The following is a 24,150-nucleotide window of genomic DNA, read 5'->3' on the forward strand; positions in this document are numbered from 1 at the left end:
TACACCGAAATAACCTATTCTGCTTTCTTCCAGATCTGACTCAAGTTTCACACGGGAGACATCGGAAGACAGGTAGGGAACACCTCCCCTCCAGTATAGTACCTTGAGGGACTGCGGATCAGGTAAGATCCCAGGCGGGATTGCTGCTTTGGAAATTGTTAAGAGGGGGCAGCCTGACACTGGTTAATGGGTTCAGAAGTCATTCACGTCTGGCTTTTTTTTTGGTTCGGTTAGTGAGGTCAACACACACACACACACACACACACACACACACACACACACACACACACACACACACACACACACACACACACACACACACACACACACACACACACGCAGTACTTTTCGAAATAAACCTACGTTTCTATGAAAATGTAAGTTTTTTTTTTTTGCGGCCCACCTAGACTTAAACCTTGTTTATGTGGCCCTTGTTAGCATTTGAGTTTGACATGCTTGCAGTACACAGTAAAAACAGTGGGAAAAAATGAGACACCGTTACCGCACTTACTCCGCTGGCGTCTTCACCCAGTTGATACCGCGCTCAAGAATATGCGCTGTTGACGCGTTGTGCTTCGGATCGTTGTCCTGGTAGAAACGGTGACCATCTGGGAACTCACGTGTTATGTTTTCCACAATCTCAGGCACAATTTTCTCTTGGAAAAAAGCTTTATTCATGATTCCTATAACAAGAAAAAAAGAAAAAAGTGCTCAAAAAACTGCATGCTAGTACAGTACACTGCACAAGGCAAAAGCGTGTGACATACATTTTACTGTACCTTCAAAGATGACGATGCATTCTGGTCCATGCCTAGAGATGGCACCCCACACATGCATCTTCACTGGCTGTTTCGGATGCGGCTTCATAGATATGCAACCTTTTTTGTGGAATTCAAAGGTGGCAAATCTCTCCAGCGAAACAGTAGACTCGTCAGTGAAGATGCAATCCTGGAAAGTTTCTCCACTGTCGAACCATGCCTGGGCCTGGACCACTCTCTTGATCTTGTTAACGTCCCTTATCATAGGGTACGCTCTGTAATGACAAGGAATAATTTTATAGGTACAGTACAGTTTCTTAAACAACACTTTAACCTCCTGTACTGTCCAGTACTAACCTCACACGTCCATATTTCCATCCAATTCTGTGTCTCATCTTCTTTATGCTGGTCTCGGAAACAGTGAGATTGTGATTTTGCTGCAGAGAGTATTTGACCCCTAAGGCACTCTTCTCATCATTCTCTTCACTTATTTTGTCGACCAGAAGAGTTGTTTCCCTACAGTGTACAGAAAAAGAACAATCCAATAAGTACAGTGCAGTAGGCCAGAAGTACAGCACATCATTTACAGTAAAAATAGTATAAAATTAGATAGATCTATACTATGTAGTTCTATTAATATGCAGCAATATAAACAATAATAGATATACTGTATTATATAGTTATATAGTATTATCTAGTTTTATATAGTTATAGTTATATAAATATACTTCTGCGTTAGTTACCGTTGGTGTCCTAGTGCGTTGTATGGTTTTTCCGTGTGCATGATAGCACACAGTGGTTGATGGCACAACGAGGCCAGAAGCAGCTAACCAGCATTGGATATCTGCAATTCGGTGTCCGCTCGTGTACATCTCCTTAATTCTCATGCTGAGATCCTTTGAAATCTTTTTAACAGGCATTTCTGCGAGTAGAAAGAAATACAAACACAAGAATGTATATTCGATGTTTAGTCGATGTGTATTCAATGTGCAGTGAATCCACAAATTGGATGGTGTATTTATACGTTAATGGCTCACATTAGAGGACGCCCACTTTTAATACCTGTACCTCGTCGCCATGCAGAAAAGGTTACACACTTTGCATAGCCTCCCACTCGATGATCTATATCTGAACTTGTCCAGATACTGCATTGTGCCATCTGCTTCCATGGATCAACCCCGATTCTACGGACGCAGGAAGCCACTCTGCCGTGCCTATCACACAGAAAAAGCGAAAGGCAGGAGCCGTTTCCAAGCCAAGGCCAAAGCGAAAGGCTAAGGCTAATAAATAAAACATTCTGCTGACCCCAAAGGCTAAAGGTTTTAATACACGTACTGTAAGCCTTATTATGTCAAGAAGAAATATGGTGATGTACACTCAACGCAAAACAAATGGCAGCCAACACATCGAACCTGCAGGCCACTTCCTTGATTACGCTTCGACGACTCTGCCGCCGCTCTCCTGGAAATCTACAGCCCATCTTCTCCACTACTCGTCCACGACGCTGCCGCTGCTCTCCCGGAAACTCACAGCCCATATTCTCCACTGCTCTTCGACGATGCTGCCACTGGTGTCCCTGAAATCCACGGGTCACTTTCTCCATTACGCTTAGACGACTCTGCTGCTTCGCACCCGGAAATCCACAGGTCACTTACTCTATCCCTCTTCGACGATGCTGCCGCTTCTCTCCCGGAAATCCACAGGTCGCTTTCTCCAGCCCTCTTCGATGACAAAGCCGCTTCTCTCCAGGGAACCCCCATCTCATCCTCCATAGCACCCATCCACCCAGATGTCCACAGCACGCCATGCACAAGAACCAGCTCGTTAGACCGCATGCTGAATGGGTTAAGTGTGTATATTCCCGGGAACTCTACTGTGCTGGTAAAGATAGATCTGCTTTTAGAGACAATGCGAAATATGGTTAAATGGATGCAGAAGATGGATCAACGGATGGAGAAGATGGATCGACGGATGGAGAAGATAGAGACTGACATAGCGGGGATACATAATTTGCTCGGTGTTCATGCCCCTGTATCTCCGACGCCAGAGCAGGAGGGTGGCATGGATGTGATGAATGGGACCTTCGACCACCTTCCAACATCGAGCGCATCCCCTCCACCAGAAGAATTTGTGTACATGTATGCCGTTGAGGAGGAGGATAACATGACAACCCCGTCAAGACCACGCCAGGAGACAACACGGCAACCAAGACAGGAGGAAAGCTTCCTCCCAGACAACCTACCCTCGCCCGCCGCCACAAGCACACCCGCTCCCAGAAGAACACCCGCTCCCAGAACCCAACCTACATACGCTTGCATCGATACGGTGCCCGACATCATCCTGCGCGAGCTGCCACGGCACTCAGGGAGAAATATAGGGTTATGAGTGCTGTTTTACTCCAGAAGTATGCCATTTTAATTTTTAAGCACCACGTGTCCTATTTGGTGTACTGCGGGTGGGCCAACAATGTAAACTACGAAGGAAATCGCGAAAAAAGGGCGCTTCCTGAAAATGTAAGGAGGACTGTTGTGGAGGAATTGTGGCGCTATTTTTCAATTACAGATCCTTTAATGAAAATCGTTCGAGACTCCATCAATGGCATTTTGCGCCATACAAGGCATCGGCCCTGGAAGGACAACCTGGTGGGGATCGAATTTGCGTGACTGTTCAACTGTTGTTTATTTTTTGTAAATGTTTTTGTAAAAGTTTTGACTTTCTGTACTTTAATAAAGCAGATGTTGCGTTTTGTAAATTTTATGAATAAAGAAATGTTTTTATTTATTGTACACAAGACCTGCAAAATTCCAGTCCCCGAGGGCCGCAAACAGGCCCGTTTTTCAAGGTTATCCTTAAAACCGGGCCTGTTTGCGGCCCTCGAGGACTGGAGTTGTGCAGGCCTGGCTGACTGTTCTGTACACCTTCCTACTGTAAATGTTTTGACTTTCTGTACTTTAATAAAGGAGATGTTGCGTTTTTTAAATTTTATGAATAAAGAAAAAAAAATTATAACACCATACTGTTGTGCTGTACATGTTTTGACTTTCTGTACTTTAATAAAGGAGATGTTGCGTTTAAAAAAAAAAAAATTATAACTTCAAGTTTATTAGAAATTTTTCATTACAAGTTGTATCGTGAATACAGGTAAGATATACAATCACAGTATTATATTCAGGTACAATACATTTATACTCTCCTTTGGGCGTGGAATGGAATAATAGCAAAAGAGGGCCTTCTTTAGGCCGAAAGGTCCGGAAGGACATTTAAACTTGGGGGTAAAGAAAAAACAAAAATGAGGGTGAGGGAGGGAGAGAGGGGGGAAAAAAAGGGGGGGGATGGGGGTGGGGACACGGGCTCCCAGGGCTTCTGTGTTATGGTTGGGCCGGGATTGCTTTGGCCTGTCTCCTTATGGTCTAGGTTGTGCTGAAGCGCCATGTGAAACCTAGGGTCTGGTATCCTATCATGCCAAGATCGCGCTCTTTGGGGGAGAATGCATTTATGGTTATCATTGCCAAATTGTGGTTACCTCAATCCCAGGGATATCTGTCTGTGCCAGCCAAGGCGTCCAGACTTTTAGATATTTGGTGCCAGTGTCATTAACTAAACTTGTTAATTTTTCCATCTGACATATATACCATAATCTATTCTGAATCTTGGGGATGTTTGGGATCTCTGGTTGTTTCCACATAGCCGCGATCTCGCACCTCGTTGCTGTTTGAAAATGGGCAACTAGTTTGTTTCCAGCTTTGGAGAGTCCCGGCCATGGTCTATTCAGTAAAAATAGCCATGGGTCCGGGGGAATTGCGAGGTTGAAAATCCTTTGGATCCAATTTCTAATTTCCTCCCAGAGTTGTTCCGCTCTCTCTTCCTCCGGGCAGCTATGCCAATTAGTGTGCCCCTGATGGTTGCCTTATGGGCCTCCCAGAGGATAAGCTCCGAGCTTACCGACCCAAGATTAGTAGCGAAAAATTGATCTATCTCCTCCCCCACTGAATCTCATATGTCAGGGATTTTAAGCAGTGACTCATTAAGCTTCCAATTCGCCCCGGGCCTGTCAGATTGGATTTGAGTGCACCTCAGCTCTATTGGTGCATGGTCAGACCACGAAATATTATGTATCCCTGCATGGGAGACCCAGGGGACCAGTCTACTAGAGATGAAGAAGTAGTCGATTCTACTATAGGCATCGTGGGGGTGAGAGTAAAAGGTATAGTTTTTTTCAGAGGGATGGAGATATCAGTGAGCTGGTTTGGTTTGAGGCCTAGCTTCAAAGAGTCCAGGACTTTCTTCCGACAATTTCTGGAGATGCCAGACCTGTCTAGCTTCAGGTTCAGTGTTAGGTTGAAGTCCCCAGCTAGAATGATGTGGCCTTTGGCCACTTGGCTAAGTTTCTGAAAAAATTCACGGAAGAAGTCATGGCTCTATTCACAGGGCGCATATATCGAGGCTAATGTGATCCATTGTTCTTGTATCTTCCCGACAATTATCAAAAATCTGCCCTCACTATCCCTTCTGAGGGTTTCTAGGGTAAATGGGACCTTGTTATGGAAGAGGATGCCGACCCCTCGCTTTTTTTTTTTTAATTTTTTTTTTTTAATTTTATGAAGAAAGAATTTTTTTTTATAATACCATACTGTTGTGCTGTACTGTACATGTTTTGACTTTCTGTACTTTAATAAAGGAGATGTTGTGTTTTGTAAATTTTATGAATAAAGAAATGTTTTGACTTACTGTACACAAGACCTGCACAATTCCAGTCCCCGAAGGCCGCAAACAGGCCCGGTTTTCAAGGTTATCCTTAAAACCGGGCCTGTTTGCGGCCCTTGAGGACTGGAGTTGTGCAGGCCTGACTGACTGTTCTGTACACCATCCTACTGTACTGTAAATGTTTTGACTTTCTGTACATAAATGTTTTCACTAGCAGTAAACCATACACCTGTTAATGATTTGAATTGCTGTACACTTTAAATGTTTTTCAATTGTACAGTATTTGTAAATAAATGTTTTTGTACTTACTCCACCAATAAAAGAAAATGTTGATTTGTTTTAAATTGTTCAATTGTCTCCTTTTATGCTATATAATACTGTAACAAAATACAGTGTTTCTAGAACATACAGAACTGTCCAGGCATATTGTACAGTATACTGTAGGCATGCTCAGCACTGTACAGTACTGTACATCACAAGAGTATTAAAACAATACATGCTGTACGGGTATAGAATACACATATGTACAGGAATACATGTAGAATAAATGCATAATTTTATTTTTCGGGTTTATTAAACAGTATATATAAAAATGTATTGTATACGGTCTGAAAACAACAGCATACCGTTTCAGGTATTCTATCCTAATCAATAACAACGGTGACTAAACTGTAGACTCCGGTACGTGTTTTTTTTTAATCAGATTCAGCAATGTGCAGGCATTGTAACACAAAGCGATATTATCCATCGAAATCCCTCCATTTGCCGTTTTACGCATGAGATGACAAAGTTTTCTTTTCTGAGGAAAAAAAAGTAAACGTTTTACTGTAATGGTACAGTCAGTCCCCTAAAGAAGTTCCCATAGTCAGTCCCACCAATAATTTTCTCGGGGGCGTCTCATATGCGTTTCAAGAAGGTTCCAATGCGCATGTGCCTAGCTTTCCACCCATTCTGCAGTATCTACTGTAGAAGCTGCTCAGCCAATGATATTGCTTACAGGAGACTCGCTTGACTGTGCATTGATATTTCAAAAACAGAATAAAATACGGCAACATTACTCACCATAGACTTTGCCAATCAGCTGGCGCCAAGCCACTGCCAGTCCCGTATTCTTGATCATACACGTATTTGCCAGTGACAGCGGGACTACTACACCTGTAGTCAGCTGATCAGGCTGGAAATCGCTTTGGTACATGCAAGCTTGCTAGAATCTGTATGCGAAATCCGGCTCAGGCTGCAGGTATCCGGGTGGGGACAGACAGCAAGGGTTGTCGGGCACCAGGTTTTCACCGACGGTCGGACCATTATTGGAAGCCGGTGGTGGCTCATTGCTTGCCTGCGACTGATGTTTCTTAGTTGGTTTTAACATGACCTTTTGCCTATTGAAGTCTCATGATCATAGATACGGGAAAAACCCAGTGATACACACCAATACCCTCCAATAACATCGAGATCAATACGCAAAAAACATGGATCGATACATAACTTTTTTCTTATTGCACGCTTCCACACACGAGCATCTGGTGAAAATTAGTAAAAGTCATAGTTTTCGATAAAATATTGATAACTTTGAACAACTGTTGCCATCTTATCATCTGTTGCATTAATCGCGGACCATATTAAATAAGCGTACGGACTGCAGCAGTGCACTCCTCTCGGAACTCTCAGGACAATAGAACACTGCTCATTTAGTTATTAATATGAAAAGCCTAAATTGATACATTATTGTAACTTCTTCAGTACCAAGGTCAATTTACAATGGACAACTGTGGTATTTTTTTAAACACCTGCAAGTTGACACATTACTGAAGTGCATGCACATTACAATTCATGAATATCTGCCATCTGGCGGATACACGAAGAATTGCAACCAATTAAATCCGAATCATTATCAATAAACACATCAACCGCGGGTGTGAATGCAACATGAATGCGGTCAGAATGCGGTCAGAATGCGGCATGAACGTGGTGAAGTGCGGTGAAGTGCGTGGCATTCGGAAAAAATCCCCCCAAAAATTCGGAGATGTTGGAGAATAAAAGGGGTCGCGGCTGTAGTATATATGTGCAAGGGGGCTCCGGAGCTGAACTGCGTTGGTTTCAGGTCCAGAGACCCCCTGCTTCCCGAGATACAGGCACCTTTATGGGGTGCCGGTATCTCCTATGCAAGGAAATGTCCCGGTCACGTGACGCGGGACATTTCAATGCAGAGGGATACCGGCACAAAATAAAGAGGCCTGTATCTTGGGAAGCAGGGGGTCCCTGGACCTGAAACCAACGCGGTTCAGCTCCGGAGACCCCCTGCACATCTACACTAAGAAATAAATTTATATTTAAAAACATTTTAATAAACATCAATACATGCGCCCCTCCCCCCCCTCCTCCGCCCAAACCCATACAGTACAGTAATGGGCAAAATAACTATTTTCCAGATATGGATAATAGATTATTTGCCCATTAATAAACACTGCATTAACATACATAAATAAAGTAAATAAATACAGTTATACTTACCACAACAGCAGGTCCCTCTGTCCTCCGTAGCAAGAAAGCATATACAGTATACAGTACATAATAAAGACATTCTAATGGCCCCTAACCCCTTAATCACCTTAGCGGTTACTAACCGCTATATTCATTAAGGGGTTAACCCACCCTGACCCGATACAAACCCGGGAGGCCTAAGCACCCACCCCTGACTGACTATACCCACACTGTACCCATTGAGTAGTATAGTGATACATCATACCCATATAATAATATGGGCATGATAAGCCTCTATAGCACGCAATGGGCACCCTAATTACAATACATTAATACACAAGACACACAATAATAAAACATAACTAAACTCCAAAAAACCACACTTCACTAAATAAAAACAGTAACCAGCTAATCCAATGAATACAAGCAATTACAACATCAACAATGAATTAATTAAACCAATAACCAATCAAAACAATTAATTTCTAAATTAACTCCGAATTATTTTATAAAGTAACCAATCCAACCACATTATTACTAAACCAACTCAAAATTAATAATAACACTAACCAATCAAACCAATTAATTACTACAACATTCATGAATTAATGTAAACATTAAAATACAAAGAAATAAATTCAAACAATATCTGAATAACCATAAAACGCATTAGCTAACATAATACAACATGAACTACAAACGAACACCAATCGCAAACATTGTATTATCATTAAGCAGGAAAACAAACAAACAATGACATCCACATAAGAAACTGAAATTAAAAAAAAACAACAGCAATACCAAGCCAGAAATGCCCCCCAAATATTGTCATAATAATGTATTAATCTGTACCCTAAAGTGGTATAGATTAATATATTATCAGTCAATGTGCCTCCCCCAAAAAAACAAAAAACACATCCAATGAAAAAACCTGTAAAAAGAGACATTTACAAACATTCAATATATTACTTACCATTAGAAGCGGTGGCGCTCCGACTCCCGGGGAAACAGGAAGCTCACGTATCTTGGAGGCCTCCAACAGCATCCAATGCCATCCGGCATGAAGATCCGGATCAGGTACCCAAGTCTTCTTTTTTCTTTCTTTAATCACCTTCTTCTATCTTCATCTGTCACCATTTCTTGATCTTCTTTATCTTCTATCTTCATCTGTCAATCCAAAAAGCCACATGTAAATCCCAACCAATGTTGTCTCGTTGTCTTCTTGAGCTCAAATGAGGCGTCACGGCCTTAAATAGGGCTTGTGACGTCACATTTAGCCTCAAAATGGTTAACAACCCGCTGATTGGCTGTTAAAACCATGTTCCGACTTTAATTAATTTTTTTTAAATGACGTCACTTAAAGGGAATGATGCCAGCAAATCAGAATGGCTTTGCTTCATTTGCCTTTAAGATGATGTCACTAAATCCAAGAAGGCCGGCGTCACATGTTATTTCAGCCAATCAGAGTGTGGAATTGGTTCCCACGATTAAATTTTGAGGTGAATTGGATTTGGGGAGATCGCCTTTTAGGGCTGCGAAAGGCCGCTACAGCCGACTCGCGGGTACTAGAATCGCGTGAGTTTATGATCTTTCCGTAAATGGTCGATAAGCGGCTGATCGCTGCTCAATTGGCGATTTTCTTTTGATCATAAGATTATCGAGCATTTATCGGGGCTTACTGAATATGAGTAGCCATTTTGTTCGATAAGTGCTCGATAAGGGCCTTATCGAGGCTTTCTGAATGAGGCCCTTGTGTTTGCTAAATTTATAAACATACTTGCTCCTCACTTGCACTCGCTCCTCTAAAAAGGATGTCACTTTAAGGGATGATGTCACATCCTTTAAAACTTATGGAACATATCACATGGTACAGGAGCAAATGGGATTGTCTTCAATCCCATTGGCTGTAATACCATGTGATGTGAGCCATGTGGTTTTAAGGATGACAGAACAAGATAGAAGAAGGAGAAAGAAGATGAAAGACAGAAGATTTTTATACTAATTATATATTATAAAAATTTATTCTAATCTTCTAATATGCTAATCTTCAAGGAGGGTGGAGTCGGATTGCAGTGGATGATGTCGCGGGTCGAGACCTTCCTGATACGCTGGGATTCGGAGGATGAAGACTTCTAATGGTAAGATACATATTGAATGTATGTAATTGTCTATTTTCAGGGTTTTTTATTGTATTTATTTATTTTGATGTTTTTCATTGCCCATTGACTGCTAATGTATTAATCGGTGCCCTTTTAGGGTACAGATAAATACAGTGACAAGCAATGCATTTTTTGGCAAGTGCTTGTTTACAATTGATTGTTATTTTTTCTATTTCTGGTAATTGTTTTCACTAAATAGTTTGGTATTTGGGTGGCTTATTTTTATTACATTTTAGGATTGGTTAGCAATTTTATTTATTGAATAGTTTTGATGGTTAGGTGTATATTTAATTGTATATACTCCCTGGTGGAGTAAAAGGAATAGTCTCCCGCCTCTACCAGAGGAAGGGCCACAAAGCCTGCCAGAGCCCTGGCATCTTACTGGGGTAGACTATCTTCTCTCAAGAGGGAGAGGAACTGCTAAATTCAGGAAGTGCTGTGCAATAAGTAGTTCCAATAGGCACCACCCTTGTGTCACTGTGATTGGAAACAGAGCCTGATGACACTATCTTCACTGCCTCACTGCACAGAATGTGTGTGGGGAAAACCCATGATTACTCTTGGCAAACCCGCCCTTATCAGGGATGATTACTGCCAGGAGGAGAAAGAATCATAGCCCAAACTTACCCAGGGCTATACTCTCCCTCTGGTGGAAACCAATGACCCCCACTCGGTCCTAAAATTGCTGGGCCTTCCTTCTGATGAACAACCTGCACAAACATAATATAATACAGCAGTTTATTCATCAACACAATGCATCACTTAGGCAAATAGAACACATTTCTCAAGAAACTACAGTGACTAGGATTACTCCCTACTGGAGAACCCATTCTTAATAGTAATGCCTAGGATCTGGCTTCTTGACCTCTCTCCCATTATGGTAAATTACCATTATGGATTAAGACTTAGGAGGCCCTTTCTCTGGACGGTACACCACCTTGGGTTTAAAAGTATTCCTACCATAACCTCATCAGGTAGCAAACCTTTTCTTCTGTTCTAAAAGCAGAGTGGCTAGTTTTGGAGCTTAGATAGTCTTCAACAGCTTCCCTTAGCCAGGTCTCCCATTGCTCCTCTATCTCCTCAATTATAGGTTCCGGTACATATGGATACTCAAATCCGTGAGACTGCTTGTACCGGGCAACTATGGCTCTCTCTGCCCTACTCACCCAAGTCAGCTGTCGATCCCAGCCTTGCCTGGCAGTACCCAGGACAAGGGCTCCTCTGGAGCTATTTCATCATAGAGGATTGAGGGTTCCTTAAGGATTACAATACCTCGCTTGATCTCTTCCCACCTTCTAGTGAGCTCATCTTTGGTTTCCTCAGTGGAGTAGGTACCTAAGTCCCACCAATGGTCCACTATGTCCTCCCGCATTAAAATAAACCTAGTGCGGTCCAGGAACGCTGAGTAGCCCTCAAATAAAGGTGCCCACCATTTGATACCATGCTCCTTCACCGCTAATGAAAATACTGACCCTTCGGTGTCTCCACCTGAAGATACACCAGACATTCCACTGGAATGTGTGTGTGTACAATAACGCTTGGTTTTCCCCATAACCACATATTTAAACACAGTAGGGTTCATCACCGGAGGCTTCACGTACTGTACCACTTCCCTCCCCGATCCCTCATCAGAGGTTACACAATTACCCCAGTACTTGGATGAAACAGGCCTTTACACTGATGTATCCTGGGAATCCCCAGACCTCCCTTGGCTCTCTCTGAGTTGGGCTATGCCACGACCGGTTGGGGTTTTGGGTGCATCAAACTCACCCGACCTTCTCTTCCCTTGGCCTATCATGGCCTTCACATATCTGTCCATTTCTTAATGTGACAGACTGATGCTAATCTGATGAATCGGCGGATATTTCTGGTCCGTTCCACCGACGGAACTGAAAATTACGTCATCATCCCGCGATGTTGTGTTGTCCCGGTACAGGTCCAAGTCTCGCACCGGAAGTTCCTCCTCTACTGAACGCTGCACCGGAAGTTCAGCAGCATCTTTCGGCTGGACCTAGGCCTCGGTCTGGGCCTCCTCTACGGCTTCCTCCATCGTCGCCTGTCGGGAGTAATGTGGTATCTCACCACTCCGCTTGCTTGCAATGGTCCTCTTGTACTCTGGCTCCATCTCGGATTGCACCTCCACCATATTGGGAATCGCCACGGCCGTGGGACTCTTCCGCGGCTCAGGCCGCACCAGCACTTGCTGTCGGGGTATCTCGATACTCAGCGGCTCGATGTCACCGGTAAATGTCTCATCTTTTGTTGCAGCACCGCTGTAGTGGTCTGCACATCACCACGATGAGCTGCTACCATGCTCATCGTCCGACGCAGCCAGCAAGGGTATTTCCGCAGGGGAACAATAGCGGGACTCCATATTCTCACTGTAGGCAGAGACCGCGACATGGTCCCTCTCTGGCACCACCATCAAAAGTGATCCCCACTCTCCCGGGTCATTCACCTTTTCCAATGTGATCTACAGCTCCACTGGGGCCTGCTCCGGAATCCGATTCGGGAACCGGGTTACTCAGAGATATACTCGGACTTGAGACCGCAGACATGTCAATGTTGTCTACCTCAGTCAACGTCGCTGGAGAGCCAGCCGGCGGGGCAGCAGTGGGTAGAAATGGCTCCACAGGCCACAAATAATGAATTCCGCACTGTGGACATCTGGCAGTAGTGCTGATCTCTCCTCCTGGTAGTCTGCATTGGAGACACAGGCAACGGAAAAATTCTCTGCCCCCCACCTCTACTACCAGGAGGCCTCCTGGAAGGTGTTTATATGGAAGTCAGCCATAATGCTCGCAGTAGTTGCTCGTGTCAGCATGGGAACTCGACAATTCAGTCTTTCTTACTCGCCAGGTCCGTGCAACTGAAGGTGAGGAAGATCACATCTGGCTCCTCCTTCACTCAGGGTAGCGTGCTCTTGTTGGCTCTCACAGTGACCCCTCCCTCTGGTGGAGAATAGAGGAGGGTCACTCAGCTGCACGTCAGGACTCCGACTCTCTTCTGAGCCAGTCACAGTACAGGGGGGCGTGGCCATGGCTTTCGCACCACTTCCCATGCAAGGGCGGCGTTATGACTTTTGCGCCAGACCTGGTCAAGTTCCCGCAAATACTTTTCATACAGCCTGTTTGCACACAGCACGTGCGCTACTCAGACTTGGCGCAAATCACCTTTTTGGATTCCCCGCACCGCATGGTGCAACATCAAGCATAGCCGCCATCTTAAATTCACTTATTTCACGCATGAGGCTCCCTTGCTGGGCAATCGCCATGTTGGTGAAATAAAGTATTCCAGTTAACGCAGCCCTTCAGATGGGGTAAGGGCACACTTCTCCTATGTATCTGCAGTGTACGTACCTCTGCCGTGGTGTAACTTAAGTGTACCTCAGGCTAGGCAAAACTCTCTTATGCAGCATACTGCAAATACAAGTGTTCTTTGGTAAATAGTCTGGTTACTGGCTAGAAGCACTAAGGATCTTCCCTGAACTTGTAGCGGTCCCCTTGTGCACTCAGATGCAATAAAACTCATCTGACACTTTGAACCCTACTTATTATATTTGTATTATTTTACCCACTTTCACAGGTGTTATGTCTTCCAGATAAGGGGAGTGCAGATGTACACAACGTGATTATGTGGAAACAGATTATATATATATATATATATATATATATATATACACATGAAATTCAGTCAGCACACTGTAGTTGAAAATGTTGTAATAGCAGATGCTAGTCCCATAGAGAGTAAATATGATACGAACCAATCCAAAGACCAGAAAAGAGACAGCAGACCGCACGGGGTTAATCCAATAGTATATATTCACAACATGAAACACCCGTAAGCCAGTATAAATAAAAAAAGAAGAACAGAGAGCTCACGTCCCATAGTGTAAAACAGTACATTTAATCAATAAAAAGGAAAAGGGGATTAAGGACACTCACAAGGATAAGAGATAAAAAGGCAATTTGTGATATATATAATCACCACCAGCAAGGCCACACCGTTCTGGAACACATCAGATGGTATATAGTCCCTCCGGTTCACCTCCAGCAACAGTTGGGTGATTGGGAACAAAGTCTCTCAGCGTCCATGCAGTAAAGAGATTCTTTCAGCCTCAGATCGGCTCCATGCGCTCTCCGGCCGTAAAGCGCGCACTGCGTGATGTCGTAGTGTCGTGGTAGCGTGCCCTGATGCGTTTCGTCACGACAGTGACTTTTTCAAAGGGAATATCAGCTAGGGGGAGGGCTCGGTATTTATGGACTCATTCAATCAGAGAGGAGTGGCATCGGAGCAGCCAGAGGCCAATCGCCAGTGTCCAGACATAAAACCAAGGCACTGGCGATGGGCCAATGAGAACCACCGTGTCAAACCTGACAGCACAAATACTGATATAAAATGGTATACATAGATAAACTACAAATATAATTAAATATAATCTGCAATATTACCAATTATAACCACTAATCAGGACAGGTGGATATAAAATAAATAAATAAATAACACATTCACAAAGGGAATTGTACAAAATAATAATGATAATAATAATAATAAAACTCTAAACATTAAAAACATCATAATCCATGCATGGGCGCTGACATCAGCAGATGGACATGTAACAAATATATAAAATTAATTCATTAATAAAGGAAGACCCTTATTTAACAACAATTCATTATATAACAATCAATAAGATATATAGACATAAATATATATTATGAATCTAAAGACCAATGATTTAATACTTCTACCCTCACTAGACTAACGGAAAAAAAATAAGTATTAAAATAAAAATAAAAATATATAAAAATATAATATTATGAATTGGGAAAGATAGGGGTGAGGGGGGGGAGGGAAATGAGAGGGGGAAGGGAAAAGAAAAATAATAAAAATAACGGGGGAGGGGGGGAGGAATAGAAGTGACACTACGGGAGGGGAGAGGGGGAAATTACTGTAACAGAGGAAAGGGGATGGCAGAGTCAATAGAACAGAAATGGGGATTACACCAAAGTACTACTGTCTAAACATTCATTGAGTCCACCAGGGGTTAAAGTTCCCAACTGGTGGATCCAATATGTCTCCCTCCGTCACAACATTTTGAAACGATCCCCCCCTCTAGCAGAGGTAGGAATGTGTTCAATACCCATACTCTTTAATGAGTCTGGACTCTTATTGTGAAAGCATCTATAATGTTTTGAAAGACTATGGGCATTTAAACCACGCAACACATACCTCCTATGCTCGAGGAATCGGGTACTGAGGGGTCGTGTGGTGCGACCAACATATTGCTGGCTGCAACCACATTGTATAAGGTAGATCACATAGGTGCTAAGGCAATTAATACTGCCCCTCACCTCATGTTTCCCACCTTTCCGAAGGGAGACAAACTCCGCTGAAACAGTTAAATGCTTAAATGTGATGCAACGGCCTCTGCCACACCTGTGGTTGCCAATAGGGCCCACAGGTGTGGCATTAGCAGCCCCATCAATCCTGGATAATTTACTCGGTGCTAGAATTGTTTTAATATTTCTGGCCTTCCTGTATATTATTGGTGGTCTCTCAGGAAGAATATTACCCAAATGGGGATCGCACTTCAAGATACTCCAGTGGGAATTTAGTATACCCCTAATAGTTCCAAATGAATGATTAAAAGTGGTGATGAACCTAGGATTCCCATCGATGTTATTCGATCCATTCCCAAGTTTACTGTACACCACATGCGTCTTAATGGAGTCTTTAGATTTCTTGAGTAACGTAGATCTGTCAGCTGCCCGTGCCCTACCGAAAGAGTCGTTGACAAGAACGGGGTCATAACCCTTCACGGCAAATTTGTTACTTAGATTGATTGATTGATCCAAGAAATCGCTCTCTTTGGTGCAGTTCCTTTTTAAACGATAGAACTGCCCCAAAGGTATATTTTTGAGCCACTGTGCATGGTGATTGCTGGATGAGTGGACATAGTTGTTAACTGAAACCGGCTTGAAATGAGTGTTAGTGATAATGTTCCCTTCTGTATCCGAGGTCAAATTGAGATCCAAGAAAACTACAGAAGTGGAACTTATTTCAAATATGAATTTCAAGCCTAGTTCATTGTGATCAAAGGAACTCAGGACATCAGACAAAACTGTGCTATCACCCTCCCAAATCATAATAATATCATCAATGAAACGGCCATAGTAAACAAGGCCCGCCCCAGTTCGGCATTACGCCAAATGGTTGTTTCTTCCCAATAGCCCATATAAAGATTGGCATAACTGGGGGCAAACCTCGTACCCATGGCCGTTCCACAAATTTGCAAGTAAAATAAATCCTCAAAAGAAAAATAATTGTGCGTTAAAATAAAAGTGATACTATCCAATAAAAATCTTTTGTGAATTGTGGGAATAGAGGGATCCATGTTAAGCCAGAAGTCAATCGCCCTGACCCCCCTGGAATGATCAATGCATGTGTATAATGAAGACACGTCGCATGTACTGCTGCGACACACTTTATTCGAGCAAATACCCAGTATGTACCTGGCAGATACCTGGAATGCGCCGCTCCTCACCTCTGACAAGCCCCGTTGCATTTGCCTTCCCAGCCTGGGTTCATGCCTGGCTGATGGGCGGCTGATCTGTTAAATGATAATGATTAGGATTTAATAGGCTGCAATGCTTCGCGTGTCTACCAGATGGCATAAATTCATGAATTGTAATGCAGTATATATATATATATATACTGTGCAGTATTGCAGCCAGCGGGAATAAAATGCTTCAATCCCTGCCTGGAAAATAACTCAATGCACTCGGGCAGAAAACAGTCACAAACCTCAATACACCCGGGTATACCCGAATTCGTGGGACTAGCCAAGCTCGAATAAAGTGTGTCGCCAGTGTAGCCCAGAAGTAATTAGGCTTCCATTTGAACTCAGAGATGGAGTCAATGACATGCAGCGTGTCCCTAATATGTGACCTGAGCTTTGCTACAAAGGGTTGGAGATAATAATCAACATATTGGGACAGGCTAGACGTCATCGACTCCACCCCCGAGACAATGGGTCTTCCAGGGGGGTCAGTGAGAGACTTGTGGACATTGGGTAAGTGATAGAAAATGGGGATACGTGGGTGCTCTGAATAAAGAAATTTAAATTCCAATTTATTGAGTATACCATTATCCACAGCTTGTGATAGAAGTGATTTTAACTCAAAAAGAAATGGTGTAGTGGGATCGGACGACAGGGAAGAATAGGAGGCAGAGTCACCCAGCAGTCGAAAGGCCTCCCTTAAATAGGCCGATCTATCCTGGATGACTATGCCCCCACCCTTGCCGGCCTGTCTAATGATGATATCTTTGTTGTTCCTTAGATCACTAAGAGCATCCAGTTCACCTTTGGTCAAATTAGAATTAAATCTATATGGTTTAGTGCACAGTGACTCGAAATCTCTCAGTACCAAGTTGTAAAATGTATCAATAAATCCTCCCTTAAATTGATAAGGAAAGAAAAGCGATTTTGGTCTGAAGGGGGAATGCATCACCAATAATTCCTCCTCCTGACCAGTATCTGTTGGTTGAGTAGGATGTAAGGTAATATTAAAATTGTCAATAGGATTGCCATATGATCCAGCCCCGTCTCCGACTCCATCAGCAGGGCCTCAAGGGCATCTGTACAGATATCTTCCTGTGTACTTGTCACAAATGTGGACTTAGCCTGTAATTTATTTTTCTCCTGTATATTAAAATACCTTTTTAGAGTGATCTTTCTAATGAAGCTATTTAAGTCCACAAACAATTGGAAGGCACTGGGCCCAGTGTTTGGTGCAAAGGAGAGCCCCTTCTCAGGAGTAGTGATTGATATATGGATAACTGAAAATTTGACAGATTAAATATTCCACTACTCTCTGGAGGAGTTAGCAATCCTCTGACCTCCTTTTTTCTCTGGGCGACTCTGCCCCCTCTAACTCCTCTGCCCCTCTTTTTCCTAATGGGACTGTGTTGTTGGAGGTCCCCCGCCATAGAGGGTAATGTTTTTCCTTTTCCTTGTCTCTCAGTGACTTCTCCAACCGTGGAGTTACATCTAAAAAATGTACTGGTCTTGGTAGATCCTTTTTTGTTTTGGGTCTAGCACCCCCATTAATATCAATTGGGACAATGTCCCTATCCCCATCCTCTGGAAGCGGCTCGACCTCTAGCACAGTGAATCTGTTCTCTGGGGCCCGTGCATTACCTGAACCTTTTGTGGAGGTTGGATGTACCGGGCGATGCATCAGGCCACCATGACTAGATCTACCGGCTTCCCCAGATTTCACTTGGTAGTGGTCGTTGGCTCGTACCTGAGGATGAGAATAGAATTTACCCTTCCTATTGGAGCTATACGATTTCTTCCACACTCTGACTTTGTTAGTGGCATAGTCATCCTTATCCCGACTCAATTTATTTTCCTTCCTAGCCACAACCTCCTGCTCAAAAGATTTGACTCGTTTGATGTTTAAATCATCTAAATCTCTAAACTCTTTACCTTCTGAGTATGGTGCCAATAATTTCTGAATAGAGTCTATCTCAATTTCTATTTCTGCAACTTTAGTATCTCTATATTGAATCAGAAGTTTCATCAATAAGAAGGAACAAGTGTCTAGAGTATTGTTCCAACTATTGGTGAATTCAGCATCTGTCTTAAATGTCGGACTCTTATTGATCCTAAGGCCTCGTGGGATGATTTTCCTATCCATATAGTCTTGAAGTGAGTAGGAATCCCACCAATGCCTCATTTCATCCTTCATGAGTTTTTATAATTTAAAAAAATGTTCCTTAACATCTATTCCTGTGTCAATAGGTATATTATTTTCAAACACTGTAGGGGAGGAGATTAATCCATTTCTCCTATTCTGCCTTTCCTTAGCTGTTTGCATCATAGTGAATATATAATAGATAGATTGATAATACCTGTGTCAACTTACAAGGCTGCTACTGTTTGGTTAGGGAGTATACAAAGAGAGAAATGTCAGTAGCGCCACTCGTGAAATCAAGTACAAATAAAATAAATTAAATAAATATTAACGTGCAAATGTTTGGTGCAATATTAATCAAAATACAATGTGATCAATCTAACAAAAAATAATAACAAACAGTGAATTTGAAAAAATTGAATTAGGTGAAAAATATGAAAAATGTGGTAATATTATATCAAACAGGGAAAAATAGGGAGGGGGAACAAAAAATGGAGGAAAGTCCAACCCTTAGTACAAGTCCAGTGTAAAATCAATGATGATTTGAGATGCTGTTCAGGGATCCACGGCTGCTCTCAGAAGGAATAACCAATTCCAACAGGAACACAATAGAAAAAGAAGAACAGAGAGCGCACGTCCCATAGTGTAAAACAGTACATTTAATCAATAAAAAGGACAAGGGGATTAAGGACACTCACAAGGATAAGAGATAAAAAGGCAATTTGTGATATATATAATCACCACCAGCAAGGCCACACCGTCCTGGAACACATCAGATGGTATATAGTCCCTCCGGTTCACCTCCAGCAACAGTTAGGTGATTGGGAACAAAGTCTCTCAGCGTCCGTGCAGTAAAGAGATTCTTTCAGCCTCAGATCAGCTCCATGCGCTCTCCGGCCGTAAAGCGCGCACTGCGTGATGACGTAGTGTCGTGGTAGCGTGCCCTGACGCGTTTCGTCATGACAGTGACTTTTTCAAAGGGAATATCAGCTAGGGGGAGGGCTCGGAATTTATGGACTCATTCAATCAGAGAGGAGTGGCATCGGAGCAGCCAGAGGCCAATCGCCAGTGTCCAGACATAAAACCAAGGCACTGGCGATGGGCCAATGAGAACCACCGTGTCAAACCTGACAGCACAAATACTGATATAAAATGGTATACATAGATAAACTACAAATATAATTAAATATAATCTGCAATATTACCAATTATAACCACTAATCAGGACAGGTGGATATAAAATAAATAAATAAATAAATAACATACATTCACAAAGGGAATTGTACAAAATAATAATGATAATAATAATAATAAAACTCTCAACATTAAAAACATCATAATCCATGCATGGGTGCTGACATCAGCAGATGGACATGTAACAAATATATAAAATTAATTCATTAATAAAGGAAGACCCTTATTTAACAACAATTCATTATATAACAATCAATAAGATATATAGACATAAATATATATTATGAATCTAAAGACCAATGATTTAATACTTCTAACCTCACTAGACTAACGGAAAAGAAATAAGTATTAAAATAAAAATAAAAATATATAAAAATATAATATTATGAATTGGGAAAGATAAGGGAAGGGAAGAAGGGGGGGGTGGGTGGCTGAGAGAGGAGGGGGGGAAAGGAAAGGGAAATGTGGAGGGGGGGGTGAGGGGGGGGAGGGAAATGAGAGGGGGAAGGAAAAAGAAAAATAATAAAAATAACGGGGGAGGGGGGGAGGAATAGAAGTGACACTACGGGAGGGGAGAGGGGGAAATTACTGTAACAGAGGAAAGGGGATGGCAGAGTCAATAGAACAGAACTAGGGATTACACCAAAGTACTAGTGTCTAAACATTCATTGAGTCCATCAGGGGTTAAAGTTCCCAACTGGTGGATCCAATATGTCTCCCTCCGACACAACATTTTGAAACGATCCCCCCCTCTAGCAGAGGTAGGAATGTGTTCAATACCCATAATCTTTAATGAGTCTGGACTCTTATTGTGAAAGCATCTATAATGTTTTGAAAGACTATGGGCATTTAAACCATGCAACACATTCCTCCTACTGCACCGACACACTTTATTCGAGCAAATACCCAGTATGTACCTGGCAGATACCTGGAATGCGCCGCTCCTCACCTCTGACAAGCCCCGTTGCATTTGCCTTCCCAGCCTGGGTTCATGCCTGGCTGATGGGCGGCTGATCTGTTAAATGATAATGATTAGGATTTAATAGGCTGCAATGCTTCGCGTGTCTACCAGATGGCATAAATTCATGAATTGTAATGCAGTATATATTTATATATATACTGTGCAGTATTGCAGCCAGCGGGAATAAAATGCTTCAATCCCTGCCTGGAAAATACCTCAATGCACTCGGGCAGAAAACAGTCACAAACCTCAATACACCCGGGTATACCCGAATTCGTGGGACTAGCCAAGCTCGAATAAAGTGTGTCGCCAGTGTATGCTCGAGGAATCGGGTACTGAGGGGTCGTGTGGTGCGACCAACATATTGCTGGCCGCAACCACATTGTATAAGGTAGATCACATAGGTGCTAAGGCAATTAATACTGCCCCTCACCTCATGTTTCCCACCTTTCCGAAGGGAGACAAACTCCGCTGAAACAGTTAAATGCTTACATGTGATGCAACGGCCTCTGCCACACCTGTGGTTGCCAATAGGGCCCACAGGTGTGGCTTTAGCAGCCCCATCAATCCTGGATAATTTACTCGGAGCTAGAATTGTTTTAATATTTCTGGCCTTCCTGTATATTATTGGTGGTCTCTCAGGAAGGATATTACCCAAATGGGGATCGCACTTCAAGATACTGCAGTGGGAATTTAGTATACCCCTAATAGTTCCAAATGAATGATTAAAATGTGGACTTAGCCTGTAATTTATTTTTCTCCTGTATATTAAAATACCTTTTTAGAGTGATCTTTCTAATGAAGCTATTCAAAATATTATATTTTTATATATTTTTATTTTTATTTTAATACTTATTTCTTTTCCGTTAGTCTAGTGAGGTTAGAAGTATTAAATCATTGGTCTTTAGATTCATAATATATATTTATGTCTATATATCTTATTGATTGTTATATAATGAATTGTTGTTAAATAAGGGTCTTCCTTTATTAATGAATTAATTTTATATATATATTATATATATATATATATATATATATAATTTTATATATTTGTTACATGTCCATCTGCTAATGTCAGCGCCCATGCATGGATTATGATGTTTTTAATGTTGAGAGTTTTATTATTATTATTATCATTATTATTTTGTTCAATTCCCTTTGTGAATGTATGTTATTTATTTATTTATTTTATATCCACCTGTCCTGATTAGTGGTTATAATTGGTAATATTGCAGATTATATTTAATTATATTTGTAGTTTATCTATGTATACCATTTTATATCAGTATTTGTGCTGTCAGGTTTGACACGGTGGTTCTCATTGGGGCCATCGCCAGTACCTTGGTTTTATGTCTGGACACTGGCGATTGGCCTCTGACTGCTCCAATGCCACTCCTCTCTGATTGAATGAGTCCATAAATTCCGAGCCCTCCCCCTAGCTGATATTCCCTTTGAAAAAGTCACTGTCGTGACGAAACGCGTCAGGGCACGCTACCACGACACTACGTCATCACGCAGTGCGTGCTTTACGGCCGGAGAGCGCATGGAGCTGATCTGAGGCTGAAAGAATCTCTTTACTGCACGGACGCTGAGAGACTTTGTTCCCAATCACCCAACTGTTGCTGGAGGTGAACCGGAGGGACTATATACCATCTGATGTGTTCCAGGATGGTGTGGCCTTGCTGGTGGTGATTATATATATCACAAATTGCCTTTTTATCTCTTATCCTTGTGAGTGTCCTTAATCCCCTTGTCCTTTTTATTGATTAAATGTACTGTTTTACACTATGGGACGTGCGCTCTCTGTTCTTCTTTTTCTATTGTGTTCCTGTTGGAATTGGTTATTCCTTCTGAGAGCAGCCGTGGATCCCTGAACAGCATCTCAAATCATCATTGATTTTACACTGGACTTGTACTAAGGGTTGGACTTTCCTCCATTTTTTGTTCCCCCTCCCTATATTTCCCTGTTTGATATAATATTACCACATTTTTCATATTTTTCACCTAATTCAATTTTTTCAAATTCACTGTTTGTTATTATTTTTTGTTAGATTGATCACATTGTATTTTGATTAATATTGCACCAAACATTTGCACGTTAATATTTATTTAATTTATTTTATTTTTACTTGATTTCACGAGTGGCGCTACTGAAATTTCTCTCTTTGTATACTCCCTAACCAAACAGTAGCAGCCTTGTAAGTTGACACAGGTATTATCAATCTATCTATTATATATTCACTATGATGCAAACAGCTAAGGAAAGGCAGAATAGGAGAAATGGATTAATCTCCTCCCCTACAGTGTTTGAAAATGATATACCTATTGACACAGGAATAGATGTTAAGGAACATTTTTTTAAATTAGAAAAACTCATGAAGGATGAAATGAGGCATTGGTGGGATTCCTACTCACATCAAGACTATATGGATAGGAAAATCATCCCACGAGGCCTTAGGATCAATGAGTCCGACATTTGAGACAGATGCTGAATTCACCAATAGTTGGAACAATACTCTGGGCACTTGTTCCTTCTTATTGATGAAACTTCTGATTCAATATAGAGATACTAAAGTTGCAGAAATAGAAATTGAGATAGACTCTATTCAGACATTATTGGCACCATACTCAGAAGGTAAAGAGTTTAGAGATTTAGATGATTTAACCAGCAAACGAGTCAAATCTTTTGAGCAGGAGGTTGTGGCTAGGAAGGAAAATAAATTGAGTCGGGATAAGGATGACTATGCCACTAACAAAGTCAGAGTGTGGAAGAGATCGCATAGCTCCAATAGGAAGGGTAAATTCTATTCTCATCCTCAGGTACGAGCCAACGACCACTACCAAGTGAAAACTGGGGAAGCCGGTAGATCTAGTCATGGTGGCCTGATGCATCGCCCGGTACATCCAACCTCCACAAAAGGTTCAGGTAATGCACGGGCCCCAGAGAACAGATTCACTGTGCTAGAGGTCGAGCCGCTTCCAGAGGATGGGGATAGAGACATTGTCCCAATTGATATTAATGGGGGTGCTAGACCCAAAACAAAAAAGGATCTACCAAGACCAGTACATTTTTTAGATGTAACTCCACGGTTGGAGAAGTCACTGAGAGACAAGGAAAAGGAAAAACATTACCCTCTATGGCGGGGGACCTCCAACAACACAGTTCTATTAGGAAAAAGAGGGGCAGAGGA

At 42.1% G+C, this 24,150-nt stretch overlaps 2 long non-coding RNA genes across 2 annotated transcripts in view; both read left to right on the forward strand.

The window, feature by feature from the left end:
• Positions 1 to 321, forward strand: part of LOC142469878 (uncharacterized) — a 3,591-nt gene extending 3,270 nt beyond the window's left edge. The window contains exon 2 of the long non-coding RNA XR_012789114.1: positions 34 to 321. This is a non-coding gene — a long non-coding RNA (uncharacterized LOC142469878). The remainder of the gene's footprint in view (positions 1 to 33) is intronic.
• Positions 1 to 24,150, forward strand: part of LOC142469889 (uncharacterized) — a 97,448-nt gene that overhangs the window by 27,842 nt on the left and 45,456 nt on the right. The window lies entirely within an intron of this gene.

The sequence above is a fragment of the Ascaphus truei genome, chromosome 1 (genome assembly GCF_040206685.1).
Source record: "Ascaphus truei isolate aAscTru1 chromosome 1, aAscTru1.hap1, whole genome shotgun sequence".
Classification (NCBI taxonomy): Eukaryota; Metazoa; Chordata; class Amphibia; order Anura; family Ascaphidae; genus Ascaphus; species Ascaphus truei.